General features: G+C 38.8%; 1 long non-coding RNA gene across 2 annotated transcripts; it reads right to left on the bottom strand.

The window, feature by feature from the left end:
• Nucleotides 1-299: 299 nt before the first annotated feature.
• Nucleotides 300-16,565, bottom strand: LOC131253316 (uncharacterized). 2 transcript variants are annotated; one of them, XR_009175083.1, is made up of 3 exons: nt 16,396-16,565; nt 2,995-3,464; nt 300-990 (listed from the first exon to the last, which is right to left on the bottom strand). It is a non-coding gene; the product is annotated as an uncharacterized LOC131253316 (long non-coding RNA). The 2 variants fall into 2 exon arrangements; XR_009175082.1 differs by having other exon boundaries at nt 300-3,464.
• Nucleotides 16,566-17,405: the final 840 nt, after the last annotated feature.

The raw sequence follows: 17,405 nt of genomic DNA on the forward strand, positions 1-17,405 counted from the left end.
CTCCAAAGAGACGAGCCGACCTCCCCTATTCCAGGATCTTTGTGCGATCGCCAGGGAAGGAGGGTCACGCTAGGGGCCTGACCGTGAAGCCTAAGTCTCTTTAGGCTGTTCTTTTGGTATTGACTCGGTGGTAGCGACCAATGCTCTTCTTCTTCCCTTAGCCATCTAGATGGGAGAAGTAGAAGGGCGGTCAGGCTCACTGATGTTGGGGAAAACTTTTAATGGCTTTGTTGTCATTTACACAGATGACGTTAAACTGTTATCGCTCAGATTTGGTTGAACCCGCAACTCCACCTGTGGACTATGAACACCTGCACTTAATAGAAAAGACAACGGATAATGGGAGTGTCGGTTGTGGCCGAGGACCCTCCGATGCCAAAGTCAGGTAGAAGAACTTTGAGTAGATGCAGTTAGAGTTAGGATTTTTGTGCATACATTTTTCTTCAAGTGGGGTGATGTATTTATAGGTTTTCTAGGCAGTTTGTGTATTTGAGTGGATCCGCTAGATATGCTAAAGGAGCCCATATTGGAGTGGGAGTCTATTCTCAAGAACATCTCCAATTTTGCCTCCATTGGCATGATTTTCGGCTAGGATCTCATCGTATCGATCCTACAATTATACAACGTGAGATTCTCTCTGGATATTTCTATTACGAGGTTGAGGTCGATGTCAGTATTTAAGGTCGAGGTCAGTAAGATAGCTTGCTCAAGATGATCAGGTTGGTCGATGAATTTTATTACTAAGCTCGGTTGACTGGTTTAGCTTGGTCATCAGTTCCCTTGCTCAGCTTGGCTTCTCTGGTGGTATACACATCAATAGCTCGGGGAGATTGCTCTGTTGGTTCTTTGCCACGTGTCTCATATGGCTCTCTTATAACGACAACTAAAAATGAGATCAACTAAAATTTTGGAAGTTCCTTTTTTCTTCAATTCTTTCGCAAGATCATCAGGCCTTGCTCTTACTTGACTATCATCTTCGCTTTCTATTTCCTGCACGTCATAGAGAAACATCATTTAAATTTGATTTCAAGTCATGAATACCAAACAATCACAACTGATTCGAACTGAAAAGAAGCATCTCATATTTAAACAGCTGAATTATTGAAGATAAAGGGATCCCCATACAAAGCCTTCTTTTGAACTCTGTCCTATGTATTTAATTGTTCTATATTTTAAGAAGCAGCAGCTTGGTGAAACGAATTTTCTCTGAAATATTACATTCTAAAATCAGTTTTTTATATGGCTCAGGTTTCAAAAGCTTTCTTCTCTTTTCACTAGTTTTATTTTTTATTTTTAACTGCAATATTGCTACAAAAGTACAGGATTTTATTTGGGGTTTGTTTGAAGAAAAACAACCTTGATTTTGATATTTTCTTTGAGAAATTGTAAAAGATGTGTTTTTGTTAAAGACCAATAGAAGTTATATCATCATCTTAGCTAATCCCAATTTGGGGCCGGTTACATGAATCTTGTTCAGCAGTTCCACTCTATATAGGGCCAGACCGTTCTCATGTTCAAAGAACCAGGTCTGTTCTCATGTTCTTCTTAGATGGATTGTGTAAGCAGCTTGTGTAAATGAGTTTTCTTTTGTATATTTACAATTCTCTACTAAAGCTTTGAGATTTTAACAGTTCTATTGTTAAAATGGCAACTTTTTATATTTTTGTCCTTTTTTTTGTGTGCAGAATTCTGAAGGATTATATTAAGCCAGACATCTAAATATTGCCTATTCAAGGTCTGTAACTAATTTTTATCACCTAGGAATATGTTCTAATTGTGCATTTTATTTGTGTTCTTTGATTTTTTTTCTCTGACAATCAATGATTGCATTTTTAGTGGTCCTTGTCTGTTTTTCTTTGTGGAGCTGGGTTTTCCTGAACCAAAGTTGTGTCAGATACTTGCGCTGGTAAAATATCTGAACTCCCTGCTTGAGTTCTGTGCATTTTCCATTTTTTTTAAAGGTCTTGCTTTCATAGAAAAAGAGATGTTTTCATTTTCTATAAAACTACCGGTAGAGGCCCCATTGCAAAAAAAAAATAAAAAAAATAACCACGAAAACTGAACAGACTGGGTGTCTCATGCATCAATCATTCTACTGCATCAACATGTCATCGATTCATACAAGTGTGTCATACTTGTTTCTTTGTCATCTTATTGGAAGAAGGGGGAAAAGGAAAATTAGATTATGAAAGCTCACCAAGGGCTGAAGCAATGAAATGACCACAACCTGGGTATGTCACTCAAACATAAAGGAGCTACCGCCAACACACAAGTTCCTTTTCTATCATGGATATTAGTATTGTTTTTGCGTTCAAGCCAAATGCACGGCTATGGCATTGAAAATTGAAAGTCTCATCCACATAAGGGTATCAAAATCTTCAAATATCAATAATAAAACCACACTACAGGGAAACATGTGCATGTACCATCAATTTTGTGACAACAAAAAAATCAGAATGAATGATACCGGGCTTCAACAGGGTTATGGGAATGAAATCAGAATAGATGATGCTGGCCTGGAGATCCATATTGTGCTGTGGTTTGCTTTTTATTTAACAAATAACTCTTTAACTGAATTTGTAGAGGAACACACAAGGATAGTATTTCTGTTCGCATTTGTAAACATGCACTAAAGTCCATCGCAGACAACTGTTAGCTACAAAAAAAAAAAGAAAAGAACATTGTCACCTAACTAGTGTCTTCAGTTAAGTAGATCTAATCATAGATTCACAGCATGATACAACTTCTCTCAAAAGGTTCATAGCATGATACAATGGCATACCAAACTTTGATTGCAATTGAAAAATAAAAAATTCAAAATACCATGGATACTTAGAATATGTAATGAGAGATAAAGAACTTTGACCAGTTGAACTTGTTGGCCAAGCTCCAATCTAGTCATTGTCAAGGAGAGAGATTAGCTATAATAATCAAAGAATGCAACCTTTTGCAATACAACTATACATATATGAATTATAAAAATAATCATCATACCTTCCGATTCATCAGAGGCACTATTGTCAGAAGCATTATTGTGGTTGAATCTACCTGACAATTATATAAGTAGTGCTTATGACCATGCTTGCCACAACCATTACATCTTTCTTTAATCCTTTTTTTTTTTTTTTAACTTCTCTCCCGTTGAAATCATTCTCTTTCCACTTCTCTATCTTTGCTTCATCCGGATCTTTAATGTTCACTTGGTTTCATCTAGTTACCATTTTCATCAATATTCTTCCATTTACTGCACATGGATCTACTTCTAGAGCACATACCTCTTTCAAAACTTCATTCATCTTTTCTCTAACTAAGCGATACCCTTGTTTCGAGGAAGCCTCTTCATCGAGAAGTAAACCACATATTTAAGGTAGATTGATCTGAATTTGGCTTAATTCCAACATCACTATCATCATGAATAGAATCCACCATTCAATACCTTGTCCACCTCTTCAGAATGTAGTATCCTGGCAATAAAGGAACATGAGCATGACACAAAACGCAGAGTACATGTTTACATGGTATACCTTCAAACTCAAATTTAAAACAGTTACATACTACACATTTTGTACTCCATATTTAACCACAAGTTCATTTTTTGTTTCTTCCAGGCTTTCAAGTTTAAAAACTTTATAAACGGAAATATATTAAACTTGACACTCTCTTTCTGCAACATAATCCCATGCTTCGTGTAACTCTTTTTGAAATTTGTAAAATACTAGTATAAGTTTCTCCCATTACTTTCTCCATTTCACACGGTGGTTTTAAATACTTATTGTTTCAAGATCTGCACTGAGCTTATTATGCCTTTGGCACGCAACTGCACTATCGAAACAAACGATGAAATCCATAAGTGAGTTCCACTATAAGATGTACTTACGAAAGAACAAATTCATGCTTTCACTATGTTGATTGCTGGACATACCCACAAAGAAGATGTGTCTTACAAATGCAAGTATTCATTTACGGTGGATATAAAAAATTGAGGGCAACCATTCATTATTTGTAAACCATTTTCTCTAATAATCTTCTATCACAAATGTTTGAACTCTTCTAGCGTTTCAGAATTCCATACACATTTGCTGAAATGGCCAATAATTGCTAAAAGGGCCAATAAATTCTTTCCTATAGAATAATTTGCACATTTATTTTATACGGGATGCATAAAACACATATAATACACAATTTATACATATGTTTGTGTTTCTATTACTAAGAAATTATCATGCCTATTTCCCAGTTCTAGCATGTTATGTACTTCTAAATATTGACTTATCATATGGATGCTTACCATATATAAATACTTCTCATTTACCCTTTTTTTAGCAATCTCACTCGCTCCCCTTCTTCTCCTCCTCATTACAAGTGTTATTTTTACAGAAGATGAAAAGGTTTTTTAAAAAAATTATACTCTGGTACAGTATGATTGATGCAAAACATGAAATTAAATATGGAATGCAAGAAATCAAGCTTGTGATTATACCAATTTTAAACAATCACAAAATTCCACATCCTACATACTATCAAACATTCAAAAGGGGGAATCTATGGGGGTCCAAGCCTACACAACTTTAGGGCTGGATCAAATAAAATTACAAGCCAAACAAGCCCAAAGGAGTGTAAGAATCATCCATTCTTGCAAAAGATTGTTCCCAACTAAAGAGATTCACTAAGTTTCAATTTGGGGGAAAATCTAGGATTTGAAAATTGGGGATAATTGGGATTTGGGACTTTTTAGGGTTAGGGATTTGGATTAAGGGTTTTTTTTAGTCAAAGGAAAAGGAAATAGAAGATAAGGAGAACCTGAGATGAGCCACGCACGCTAGACAACAGATGGGCCTGGATGCACGTGCGTGACAGGTCGTCCACATGTGTGGGGCCCACAAATTCGGAAACCGACTTCTAGGCTGGGATCGGCCAGGAATGGGCTGCCTCCATACCAAGTTTCACGTCCATTTGTCATAAGGTGTGTGCGTAGTACGCCACCGAAGTTTCAGCCCCTCAGATAGGCCAGAATTTGAAAATCTGTTTGTGCACTGCTATAGGAGAAAACTTGGATACGAAAGTGGGTGAATTTGAAGGTGGAAGGGGTGTAGAGGGTGATGAATGTAGACCATGTGGTGTGTAAGAAGGTGGAATGATTTGGAGCGGATGTAGCTTCGCACTACGGTAGTTAGCCCTTCAAGGAAGGGAGGGCTTCGCACCCAATTCGATTCTTCAACCCAAAGAGAGAGAGAGAGAGAGAGAGAGAGAGAGAGAGGAAGAAACGTGGGAATTTTTATTCATAAAATATCGCTGCAATACCTACATGGGATTGCTATATTTATAAGAAAACCCTAAACCCAAAAAAAGACAAAAATTACCCTTGCACCATGTGCGCGCACTAATACCAAAGCTAAAGCAAATAAAATAATTAATCTAAGCAATCAAAGTCATTCATGATGTTTCTAATAACAAAAATAGTCAAAACTCAAAATCCTAGATCATCTAAAGTAGTGGGCAACGATCATGAGATCCGATGGAAGAATCTAAGTGATGATCGGGTCCACTCCAATGCTCCATAACGCAGCCCCTTAACTATGAGGCCCTCCAAATATGTTGTCGTCAATCCAAATCAAAAGTGGGGCCCGCCTCCTCCTCGAATATGTGCGTAGAGGGGGCATGTGCATGATGTCCCCATCAATGATGCTTGATCTTTGCAACCAAAACGTGTAAACATGGCATGTATTGACTATCATTTAACCATCTAAATTTGTGGAACCCATTGTTTTTAGGTTCCTTTCTGAAATTCAGTTTGTTTGAGCAATCTTCCCACTGATTTGTGGACAATTTGTTTCAAATAGGACCATCGGATTTTGATTTTTTTTTTTTCCCTAACCATTCAATTAATGCACAATTGTCCAATGGTTAGATAGTTAAATAAGTATATTTTCTATAACGTGATATTCCTAAATTGAGATTTCAAATTTTCTGTAACGTGATAGACCTAAATTGAGATTTCAATGCATATTTCATCTCTAGCAACCCAAAATCATGACAAACAAAGGAAGGACGCTTAGTAGAGGAGGATTCTCAAAACCTCGAATCCCTCCCTTCATAACTGCGTGTGTCACGTCCCTAAATCTAGTGTTGGTAATCCATGATTACTATACACCAAATTTTGGTTGACAGCCTCCATAGAACTCCGATTTTGGGACTTCCAACTATCGCATACTAAGTCCCATAAACGAGGCTCCACAAGGAGGATTTCTGAAAGTAAAGACGACATACACGTATCATTTCTCAAAATTTCATCATATTCAACATATGTTACTGTGTACAACTTAGCACATCAAGGCAAAACCAAAACATAAACCATGTCATATTTACTATACCTGATGTACATACTCAGGGTATTATAAAAAAATATATACACTGATATGTACAAAACAAAAGGACAACTGAAGTCTGTAGCCTCTACTCCTGCAGCTCCCTACTCTCACCTGTAAATAAAAAAATTTAAAACAATAAAAAAAAAAAAAAAAAAAGGAAAGGAAAGGAAAGCTTGAGCTACTAAGCCCGGTGAGTGCGTGTGTGCAGTGAAAATGTATGTTTCATGTCATGCTCATATAATGCACAGGCCTGCTGGACCGATAACAATAAAATAAAGATACAATGCATTATGCCACTTTTTATGTTCCAAATCATTTTTATATACAGAGGTGGGAATTCCACCCACTTGTAACGTGCATACTCTTTCAACGTTTCCACAACTTTTCACATTTCCCAATTAGATCACCAAGGTCTGAAACAGAGGTGAGACTCACATATGATTGCTACCCACTTGTATAGACTTTTTCCACCGTAGTCAACTACAGAGGTGGGACTACATAGTTCACTTGCCGAACTAGTCTAACCCACTTGTGTTAAACCTCACTATCTGCCTAATGGCGAGAAGTCATAAGTCGCCTGGCAAAACGGGACAATTTACGAGCTCGTCATAGACAACCTATCTTTGCTTGCCCATAAGCAGGTCAGGTCAAACCTCTCAACCAATCTACACGTGTCGGTGGGAGTAGCTGCCTACTTTGGTATTTCGACATTCCAGCACTCTGTTCTTCCACCCGGTCTAGGCATTTGTTACTCCCAATGGTACCAATTGGGGTTTAGGGACTTTCACCCACGGACCCTCTAATCATATCCTGTCGAATTACACATTTCCAGTGTGGTGTCCAACTCAAGTCATAACAAAGTATGTTTCATCGCATTTACAATCACCATATGCATAAGTACACACACAAGCACAATATGTCATGGTTTTCAAGGCAAGCATAGGACGACCTTCCTCATGTGGTCTCCTCATAGATTTAAATTCCTCATAGGGGTCTCATGTAATACATCCTGTATCTAGACGGTTTACATACTCATCATAGACACATCGTGTGTCGCAACACAACCCACTCTGATCACCATATCATGATATAAATCATTCACTCTCAATCATACAATGATACAACAACTATGAATCATGCATATGATATGCACATGACTTGGCCAATCTAAATCCAATCCGGGATTCGTTCTGCTATAAGACTTCATGCCACAAGCATGTTTTTCTCAAGAATTAACTACATCAAAAGGATGAAGGATAATTCTTTCAAACGTTTTATCAGACAAGTAGCGGGCGGACTTTGTAAGGGACAAAGAGAGAAACCGTTGGAAATAGTCTTTTATAGGGCTTTCAAGGAAAATCCAGCAATACCTAACCCTAAATCAGAAAATTCAGCAATAGGGTTTTCAAGGAAACCCCAACGCACATATATGCGTACTCCTAATCGATGCACTCACATATAACTATTAGAGGATTGGCTCTCAACCTCAGCTTCTATTTCCTTTTCTTCTTCTTCTTCTTCCCAACTTCACACTCAACAAGAAAGAGAGTGCTGGAAATGGGATGTTGCAAGAGGGTTTTCATATTTATGGACTTGAAAATGGTTTTAAATTGGCTTTTGTCTAAAAAGGAGGGTTATGGGATGTTTTGTGATGATTTTGAGAAGTTTAAGCTTATGGTGGCAATATAACAATGTTATGTAAGTAATTTGAACTATAGTATTCCAAGGATTTTAAAAAAAACATCGAGGTCATTTGATTTATTTTATCAAAATATACATGTACATATCTATTCATAACTTACAATCCGGGTGTCCTATTGACATGCCGTTTTCGCCAATAATTCCATAACTCAACTACGGTCACAACGGTTAGGCTCTCAGACCTAACGGATTTTGAAAACTCGATCGTGGGACTCTACCAGATAAAATAAGGACATAGTTGTTATTTCTCAGATTGTTAAATTTTAAGTCCGTATATTAAAATTCGGACATCGGGTTGAAATACGGCTTGTGGCTCGATAACAGAACAACATTATGATCAAGTCAAAACATTCTCGAGGCCAATGGACCTACAGTCAACGGCTATCCAGTGTACAAACCAGATTTCAGGGCCTCGGGTCTTACAACTCTCCCCTCCTCAAAAAAAAAAAAAAAAAATCGTCTTCGAAATTTTATAACATATCCAGTTATAACAGTACAATACAACAATAACCATATCATACTTATATATACCTAGGAATCAAATAGATGAGGGTAACGACTGCGTATCTCTGCTTCCCGTTCCCAGGTTGCTTCTTCTACAGAATGATAACCCCATTGGACTTCAACTAAGGGGATGACTTTAGTATGAAGAACATGTTCTTTTCTATCCACGATACAAATTGGCTGCTCGATATAGGATGCATCTTCCCAAACTGCTAAGGATTGCTAGTCAATAACAGGTGCTATTATCTTCGGATCACATTTACGGAGCATCGAGACGTGGAAAACATTATGAACTCTAGATAATTGGGGTGGCAAAGCGAGACGATAAGCTACGGTGCCAACTCGTTCAACAATATCAAAGGGCCCTATAAACCTCGGGGCTAACTTTCCCTTAACACCAAATCGTACTACACCTTTCACTGGTGAAACTCAGAGATATACACGGTCTCCCTCAACAAACTCTAAGGGTCTACGCCGGCTATCTGCAAAACTCTTCTGCCGACTTTGAGCTGTAAGCATACGTTGTCGACTAAGATCAATATTTTCAGACGTTTTCCGGACAACATCAGAACCTAAAAGACATCGCTCACCAATTTCAGTCCAACAACTTGGGGACCTACAAGGTCTACCATATAACGCCTTATAGGGAGCCATGCCAATAGTAGCCTGAAAACTATTATTATACGCAAATTCTGCTAACGGCAAGTGGTCGTCCCAACTACCAGAGAAATCTAATGCACATGATCTGAGCATGTCCTCGAGAATCTGATTAACTCTTTCAGACTGCCCATCTGTTTGTGGATGATATGTTGTGCTAAATCTTAAAGTCGTCCCCATTGCTTTTTGAAAACTCTTCCAAAACTTTGATGTAAACCTCGGATCTCGATCAAATACAATCGAAACAGGTACACCATGTAATCTAACAATTTCGTTTATAAACAAAGTTACAAGCCAATCTTTAGACCAAGAAATACAAATAGGAAGAAAGTGGGATGTCTTTGTCAAACGGTCTACAATAACTCATATAGCATCATGTCAACATAAGGTTCTTAGTAAACCCATAATGAAATCTATATTTACATGTTCTCACTTCCATACTGGTATCTCCAAAGGTTGCAATTCCCCTGCAAGCTTTTAGTGCTCTGCCTTTACTCATTTGCAAACCTCACACTCTGACACATGCCTAGCAACTTCACGTTTCATTCCCGTCCACCAAAATTACCTTTTCATGTCTTTATACATCTTCGTAGATCTTGGGTGGATAGTAAACTGAGTGCGATGTGCCTCATCCATAAGGGCCTTCTTTAATTCTGAGATATCTGGAAAATATAATCTGCCCTGAAACCAAAGTCCACCATCCAAACCTATCTACCACTCCGGTTGACTTTTCCCTATTATCACATCTTTACAAAACAACGCCCATTGATCAAACTGTTAGGCTTCTATTACTTGGGATATCAAAGAGGGCTGAATCGTCAAGTTTGCTAATTGTACAACTGAGGACTGTAGAGTCATCTCAAAATCAAATTCAGCTATATCTTCTACCATTTTCCACTCTCGCATCATCAATTGTGCCACTTGGGCCTGTGGCTGACGACTTAAAGCATCCGCCACCACATTAGATTTTCCTGGGTGGTACTGAAGATCAAAATCATAGTCTTTTATCAATTGCATCCAACGTCTCTGCCTCATATTCAACTCGGCTTGTGAAAAGAAGTATTTCAGGCTCTTATGATCCGAAAAGAGTTCGAACCTAACCCTATACAAGTAATGCCTCTATACTTTTAGGGCAAAAACTACCGCTGCTAACTCTAGGTCGTGTGCAGGATAATTCTGCTCATGAGGCCTAAGTTGGCGAGATGCATATGCTACTACCTTGCCCTATTGCATTAGGACACACCCCAAACCTATAAGTGAGGCATCTGTACAAACAACGAATCCCTCACTCCCAGATGAAAGAGTGAGAATCGGTGCCGTCGTAAGACGAGTTTTTAGTTCCGCAAATACCTGCTCAGAGGCTCCACTCCAAACAAACATTGCATCCTTTCGAGTCAATCGAGTCAATGGGGCAACTATACGAGAAAATCCTTTAACAAAACGTCTGTAATACCCTGCTAGACCTAAGAAACTCCGAATCTTAGATGCATTCTTCGGCTGTTTCCATTGCAAAACTGCTTCAACCTTAACTGGATCAACTGAAACTCCATTCTTCGAAACTGTGCCCCAAAAATTTTACTTCTTCGTACCAAAACTCACATTTTTCCAGTTTAGCATATAGTTGGTGGGCACGAAGGGTTTGCAACGTCATCTCTAAGTGACACTCATGATCTTCCCTTGTCTTTAAATATATTAAAATATCATCAATAAAAACAACAATAAACTGGTCCAAATAAGGACGGAATAACTCATTCATCAACTGCATAAATACTGCAGGTGCATTAGTCAGACTAAATGACATAACCTGAAATTCAAATTGTCCATAACGAGTCACAAAAGCTGTCTTCGGGATATCCTCCTCCCAAACCCGAATCTAATGATACCCAGACCGTAAATCTATCTTCAAGAAATACTACGCACCACTAAACTGATCGCATAAATCATCTATTCTTGGGAGCGGATACTTGTTTCTAATCGTAACCTTATTAAGTCCTCTATAATCGACACACAAACATAACGAACCATCCTTCTTTTTTACAAAAAGCACAAGTGCTCCCCAAGGTGAAGTACTCGGGCAAATAAACTCCAAACGACGTAATTCATCTATCTGTCTTTGCAATTCACGCAACTCTAACGGTGCCATACGATAAGGGGCTTTGGATATAGGGGCAATGCCAAGGATAAGATCTATTCGAAATTCTGTACGTCTAACAGGTGGCAAACCTGGAATTTCCTAAAAAACATATGGAAAATCACATACTACCAGCAACTGTTCAATACATACCCCTTTGGACTCTTTATGAATACAGGACATCAAAGTCTCTATAAACTTATCTTTAGAATCAGCCACAAACTGAAATCAAGGCTGGTCAGGTATAGAAAAGGTGATTGTCTTAGCTGTACAGTCCAACACTGCATGGTACTTGGATAACCAGTCCATTCTCAAAATCACATCATACTCTAACAACACCAAAACATAACAATCGATTGGAAGAGCATACTCTTCTATGTAAACAGGACAGTCCTGGCATATAGAACTCAACACCATTCTTTTCCCTAAAGGAGTCAAGAGCTCTAATCCCTTGGTCATCGATGTTCTTGGCAATTCCAACGACTGACAAAAACTATCTGCTATAAATGAATGTGATGCGTCAGAATAAAAAAGGACACGTGCAAAAAGGGATGATACTACAAGTATACCTTCTATGACTCCTCCCTTAGTCTAAGAATCTCTCTTCTGGATTGCATAAACACGAGGTTGTGTCTGAAGGGGTAAGGGTTGTCTACCTTGCTGCCGTTGTGACTGCTATTGAGACTGTTGTTGTTGGGGCCTATACTGTGTCCTATATGATAGCCTTTGCTGCTGGGGCTGCTGATGTCTAGGTGGTTGATATGGCTGTTGTTTCTGTGGATTGGGACAATCCTTTTTACGGTGCCCTACACCACCACAATTATTAACAGGCTCCGAAAAACTGTCGCTGAGGAACAGACGGTGATACTGGGGATCTGACATTAGGTCTGCCTAAAAACTGTCGTTGAGGAACAAATGGTGATACTGGAAGTCTTACATCAGGCCTGGCTGCATTATCATATCTAACTGTAGGCCTCTTTGAGGATGAAAAGGGCTGAAAACTACTACCACTCTCTGAAATAAATCTCCTCTTCCTTTGCTGATTAGAAGTAGATGGATGTGTCTTTTGTTGTTGGTTCCAATCAGACTCAAAAATCTGTGCCTTCGCTACTATTCCCTCAAGAGTCGACAACTCAAACCCTCTAACTCGAGATCGTAAACTAGGACACAAACCATCCTCAAATTTCCTTGCTTTCAAATCATCATTGGCTACTAAATGTGGAGCAAAATGAGATAATTCTATAAAACGAGCCTCATAGTCAGCAACAGACATCTCACCCTAAACCAAAGAACCAAATTCATGTGCTTTCTGACGACGAACAGCTACGGGGAAAAACTTACGATCAAACTGGTCTTTAAAGGCTTCCCATGTCCACACAAAGTTTAGATTTACTGAACGAATAACTAACTTCGACCATTGTTCTACCTCTCCTTGCAACTGATACGTCGCTAAGGTAACACATTGCTTGGAAGTACAACCCATAACGTGAAAAAGTTTCTCTAATTCTGACTTTCATAACTCAACTGCCATAGGGTCTGGCTTGCCAGAAAAACAAGGTGGATCTAGACGTCTAAAATCCATAAAAAGAGCACTGGCCCGCTCCTGCGCTGATGTCTCAGGAGTATGAGTATAACTAGATCGCTGCTTTTGATTAGCCGTTATAGTTGACATAGTCTGCAACAATTGTTGAAGTTGTGTTGCGGGAATAGGTATAACTGGATCTAGAACAGATTTTGATGTAGATTTTGACTTAGACTTGGGTTGCACTGGAGGAGTCTGAACAAGATTCTTTTTAGGCGGCATCATATAGATAAAACACTGAATTAGCCTAAAAAGAACAAGTAAACCTATACAATATATACAATACTAAATAACCATACAACTCCTTTCCTTCGCAAAGCATAAACCTAACAACTCTAACACAATAACATATAGTAAATACATTATATGATTTATGCAGATATTTCCCAGATCATGCTCTGATACCATTTTCTGTCACGTCCCTAATTCTAGTGTTAGTGATCCATGATTATTATACACCAAATTTTGGTTGACAGCCTCCATAGAACTCCGATTTTGGGACCTCCAACTATCACATATTAAGTCCCATAAACGGGGCTCCACAAGGAGAATTTCTGAAAGTAAAGACGACATACACGTATCATTTCTCAAAATTTCATCATTTTCAACATATGTTACTGTGTACAACTGAGCGCATCAAGGCAAAACCAAAACATAAACCATGTCATATTTACTATACCTGATGTACATATTCAGGGTATTACAAAAATATGTATACACTGATATGTACAAAACAAAAAAGACAACTAGAGTGTAGCCTCTACTCCTGCAGCTCCCTACTCTCACCTGTAAAAAAAAAATTTTTTTTTAAAAGAAGGAAAGCTTGAGCTACTAAGCCCAGTGAGTGCGTGTGCAGTGAAAATGCATGTTTCATGTCATATTCATATAATGCACAGGCCTGCTGGACCGATAACAATAAAATAAAGATACAATGCATTATGCCACTTTTTATGTTCCAAATCATTTTTACATACAGAGGTGAGACTTCTACCCACTTGTAACGTACATACTCTTTCAACGTTTCCACAACTTTTCACATTTCCCAATTGGATCACCAAGGTCAGAAACAGAGGTGGGACTCACATATGATTGCTACCCACTTGTATAGACTTTTTCCACCGTGGTCAACTACAGAGGTGGGACTACATAGTTCACAGGCCGAACTAGTCTAACCCACTTGTGTTGAACCTCACTATCTGCCTAACGGCGAGAAGTCATAAGTCGTCTGGCAAAACGATAGCGGACAATTTACGAGCTCGTCATACACAACCTATCTTTGCTTGCCCATAAGCAGGTCAGGTCAAACCTCTCAACCAATTGACATGCGTCGGTGGGAGTCTCTGCCTACTTTAGTATTTCGGCATTCCAGCACTTTGTTCTTTCACCCGGTCTAGGCATTGGTTACTCCCAATGGTACCAATCGGGGTTTAGGGACTTTCACCCACGGACCCTCTAATCTTGTCCTGTCGAATTACACATTTCCGGTGTGGTGTCCAAATCAAGTCATAACAAAGTATGTTTCATCACATTTACAATCACTGTATGCATAAGTCCACACACAAGCACAATATGTCATGGTTTTCAAGGCAAGCATAGGACGACCTTCCTCATGTGGTCTCCTCATACATTTAAATTCCTCATAGGGGTCTCATGTAATACATCCTGTATCTAGACGGTTTACATACTCATCATAGACACATCGTGTGTCACAACACAACCCACTATGATCACCATATCATGATATGAATCATTCACTCTCAATCATACAATGATACAACAACTATGAATCATGCATATGATATGCACATGACTTAGCCAATCTAAATCCAATCCGAGATTCGTTCCGCTATCAGACTTCATGCCACAAGCATGCTTTTTCTCAAGAATTAACTACATCATAAGGATGAAGGATAATTCTTTCAAACGTTTTATCAAACAAGTAGCGGGCGAACTTTGTAAGGGACAGAGAGAAACCGTTGGAAATACGTATGCCTTTAAACAAAACTAAATCATCTCTATCCTCTAATCTTCCATTAATAACCTAACCAACTACCTCAGAAAATCCAGCAATAACCTTAAGAAAATTCAGCAATAACTTAACCAATTTAAATCAGAAAAGCTAGTCTTCTATAGGGCTTTGAAGGAAAATCCAACAATAAGTTAACCAACTACATCAGAAATTCCAGCAATAACCTAACCCTAAATCAGAAAATCTAGTCTTTTATAGGGCTTTCAAGGAAAATCCAGCAATAACCTACCCTAAATCAGAAAATCTAGTCTTTTATAGGGCTTTCAAGGAAAATCCAACAATACCTAACCCTAAATCAGAAAATTCAGCAATAGGGTTTTCAAGGAAACCCCATCGCACATATATGCGTGCTCCTAATCGATGCACTCACCTGTAACTATCAGAGGATTGGCTCTCAACCTTAGCTTCTATTTCCTTTTCTTCTTCTTCTTCTTCTTCTTCTCAACTTCACACTCAACAAGAAAGAGAGTGCTGGAAATGGGATGTTGCAAGAGGGTTTTCATATTTATGGACTTGAAAATGGTTTTAAATTGGCTTTTGTCTAAAAAAGAGGGTTATGGGATGTTTTGTGATGATTTTGAGAAGTTTAAGCTTATGGTAGCAATATAACAATGTTATGTAAGTAATTTGAACTAAAGTATTCCAAGGATTTTTAAAAAAAACATCGAGGTCATTTGAGTTATTTTATCAAAATAAACATGTACATATCTATTCATAACTTACAATCCGGGTGTCCTACTGACATGCCGTTTTCGCCAATAATTCCGTAACTCAACTACGGTCACAACGGTTAAGCTCTCGGACCTAACGGATTTTGAAAACTCGATCGTGGGTCTCCACCAGATAAAATAAGGACATAGTTGTCATTTCTCAGATTGTTAAATTTTAAGTCCGTATATTAAAATTCGGACATCAGGTTGAAATACGGCTTGCGGCTCGACAACAAAACAACATTATGATCAAGTCAAAACATTCTCGAGGCCAATGGACCTACAGTCAACGGCTATCCAGTGTACAAACTAGATTTCGGGGCCTCGGGTCTTACAGCGTGTGTGAGTGAGAAAAAGGGTGATGGTTTGCATAGTCTCACCAGAAGAAAAAGAAAATAGTCTCATCCCTATATTGTAGAAATCTTACTACTACTGGAATATTCCAATATCAAGAAATAAAGAAAAATCTTTACTCAATGGTAGACAAGGCATGTTTCAACATGAATCAGTAACAGGCTCATTTTTATTTTATTTTATTTTTTAAAGGGCAGTAACAGGCTCATGTTAACATCAATGTTGAAAGGCAGCCACTATCTCATCCTTGGATAAGCAATTGGACAGCCAATAGCTTCAACCAGTCCAGTAAAAACTATCAGCAAATAAATTTGAACTAGAAATCATGAATAACGGCCCAACAGGGTGTAATTGAATACCATAATAAAGCCAGCCACCATCGCATCCCTAGTGATTGCTGTACATGTAAACTCCTCCACTAATAAGGGTAGCACTTTTAATAACACCAAGGCAAAGGTCAAGCTTTCTCAGTTGATGATGACCACCACTGGCATTCATAAAAAATTCGACACCATTTAGCACAAGTTCAATGTAGATTGCAACTAATCAAACCACAGCTTTTCAATAAGCCATGGGCCCCACTTGCACAAACTGAAAGCCCAAAAGTTCGGTATGACCTCTTGGCCTAAGCATTTTACAATACCTCTATGAAGACTTAGCGAAAGAGGTCCATTCCAGTGGTACCAGGGCAGATGTGGGGAGGGGGTGGCTAACATTGCAGTGTGTGTACTGACAGTGGGGTGTGTACTAACAAGCTAACCAAAAAAAAAGGGGCCCACGTGGTGTAACTGTGTAAGTATCACATCCAACCATCCATCAAATGCTTCCCCGCAGCCTGCAGGGCCTGAAAATCAGCTCGTTCCAAAATTTTAGTGGGCCACAGCAAAGGGAAAGGTGGGAGGGGATGCCCACCCTTGATTCTCACCAGGGCCCACCTGAGTCAGAGACCAGCCTGACCAACCCCCAAAAAAAAAAAACACCAACAAACAAATCAAGGGCGAGCAGGTGTCCCTTTCAAGTCGTTACCTTTGCTGTGGGCCACTTGAGTTTCCCTTTGGCACGTTTTTGGGGCCTGAAGTAATGGGAGGTGACACATCTGATGGACAGGTCAGATGCCATGAATACATCATGTGGGCCCCACTTCTGCCAGTACCACCATATCTTACTAGTACCTTTGAAACTTAGTGAAATACACAACCCAAGGATCATAACCTGGTCCTGATACTAAAACCTTTAATTGCATTGTGAAATTTCTTTTTATATTACTAAGAACGTTGTAAACATGGATTACAACTAAACATAAGGGGAAAGAACTAAAGTGGCCATCTAGGTGACAAATAGTGACAAAAAAGGAGATTAAAAAAAAAAA

The sequence above is a fragment of the Magnolia sinica genome, chromosome 8 (genome assembly GCF_029962835.1).
Source record: "Magnolia sinica isolate HGM2019 chromosome 8, MsV1, whole genome shotgun sequence".
In the NCBI taxonomy this organism is placed as follows: domain Eukaryota; kingdom Viridiplantae; phylum Streptophyta; class Magnoliopsida; order Magnoliales; family Magnoliaceae; genus Magnolia; species Magnolia sinica.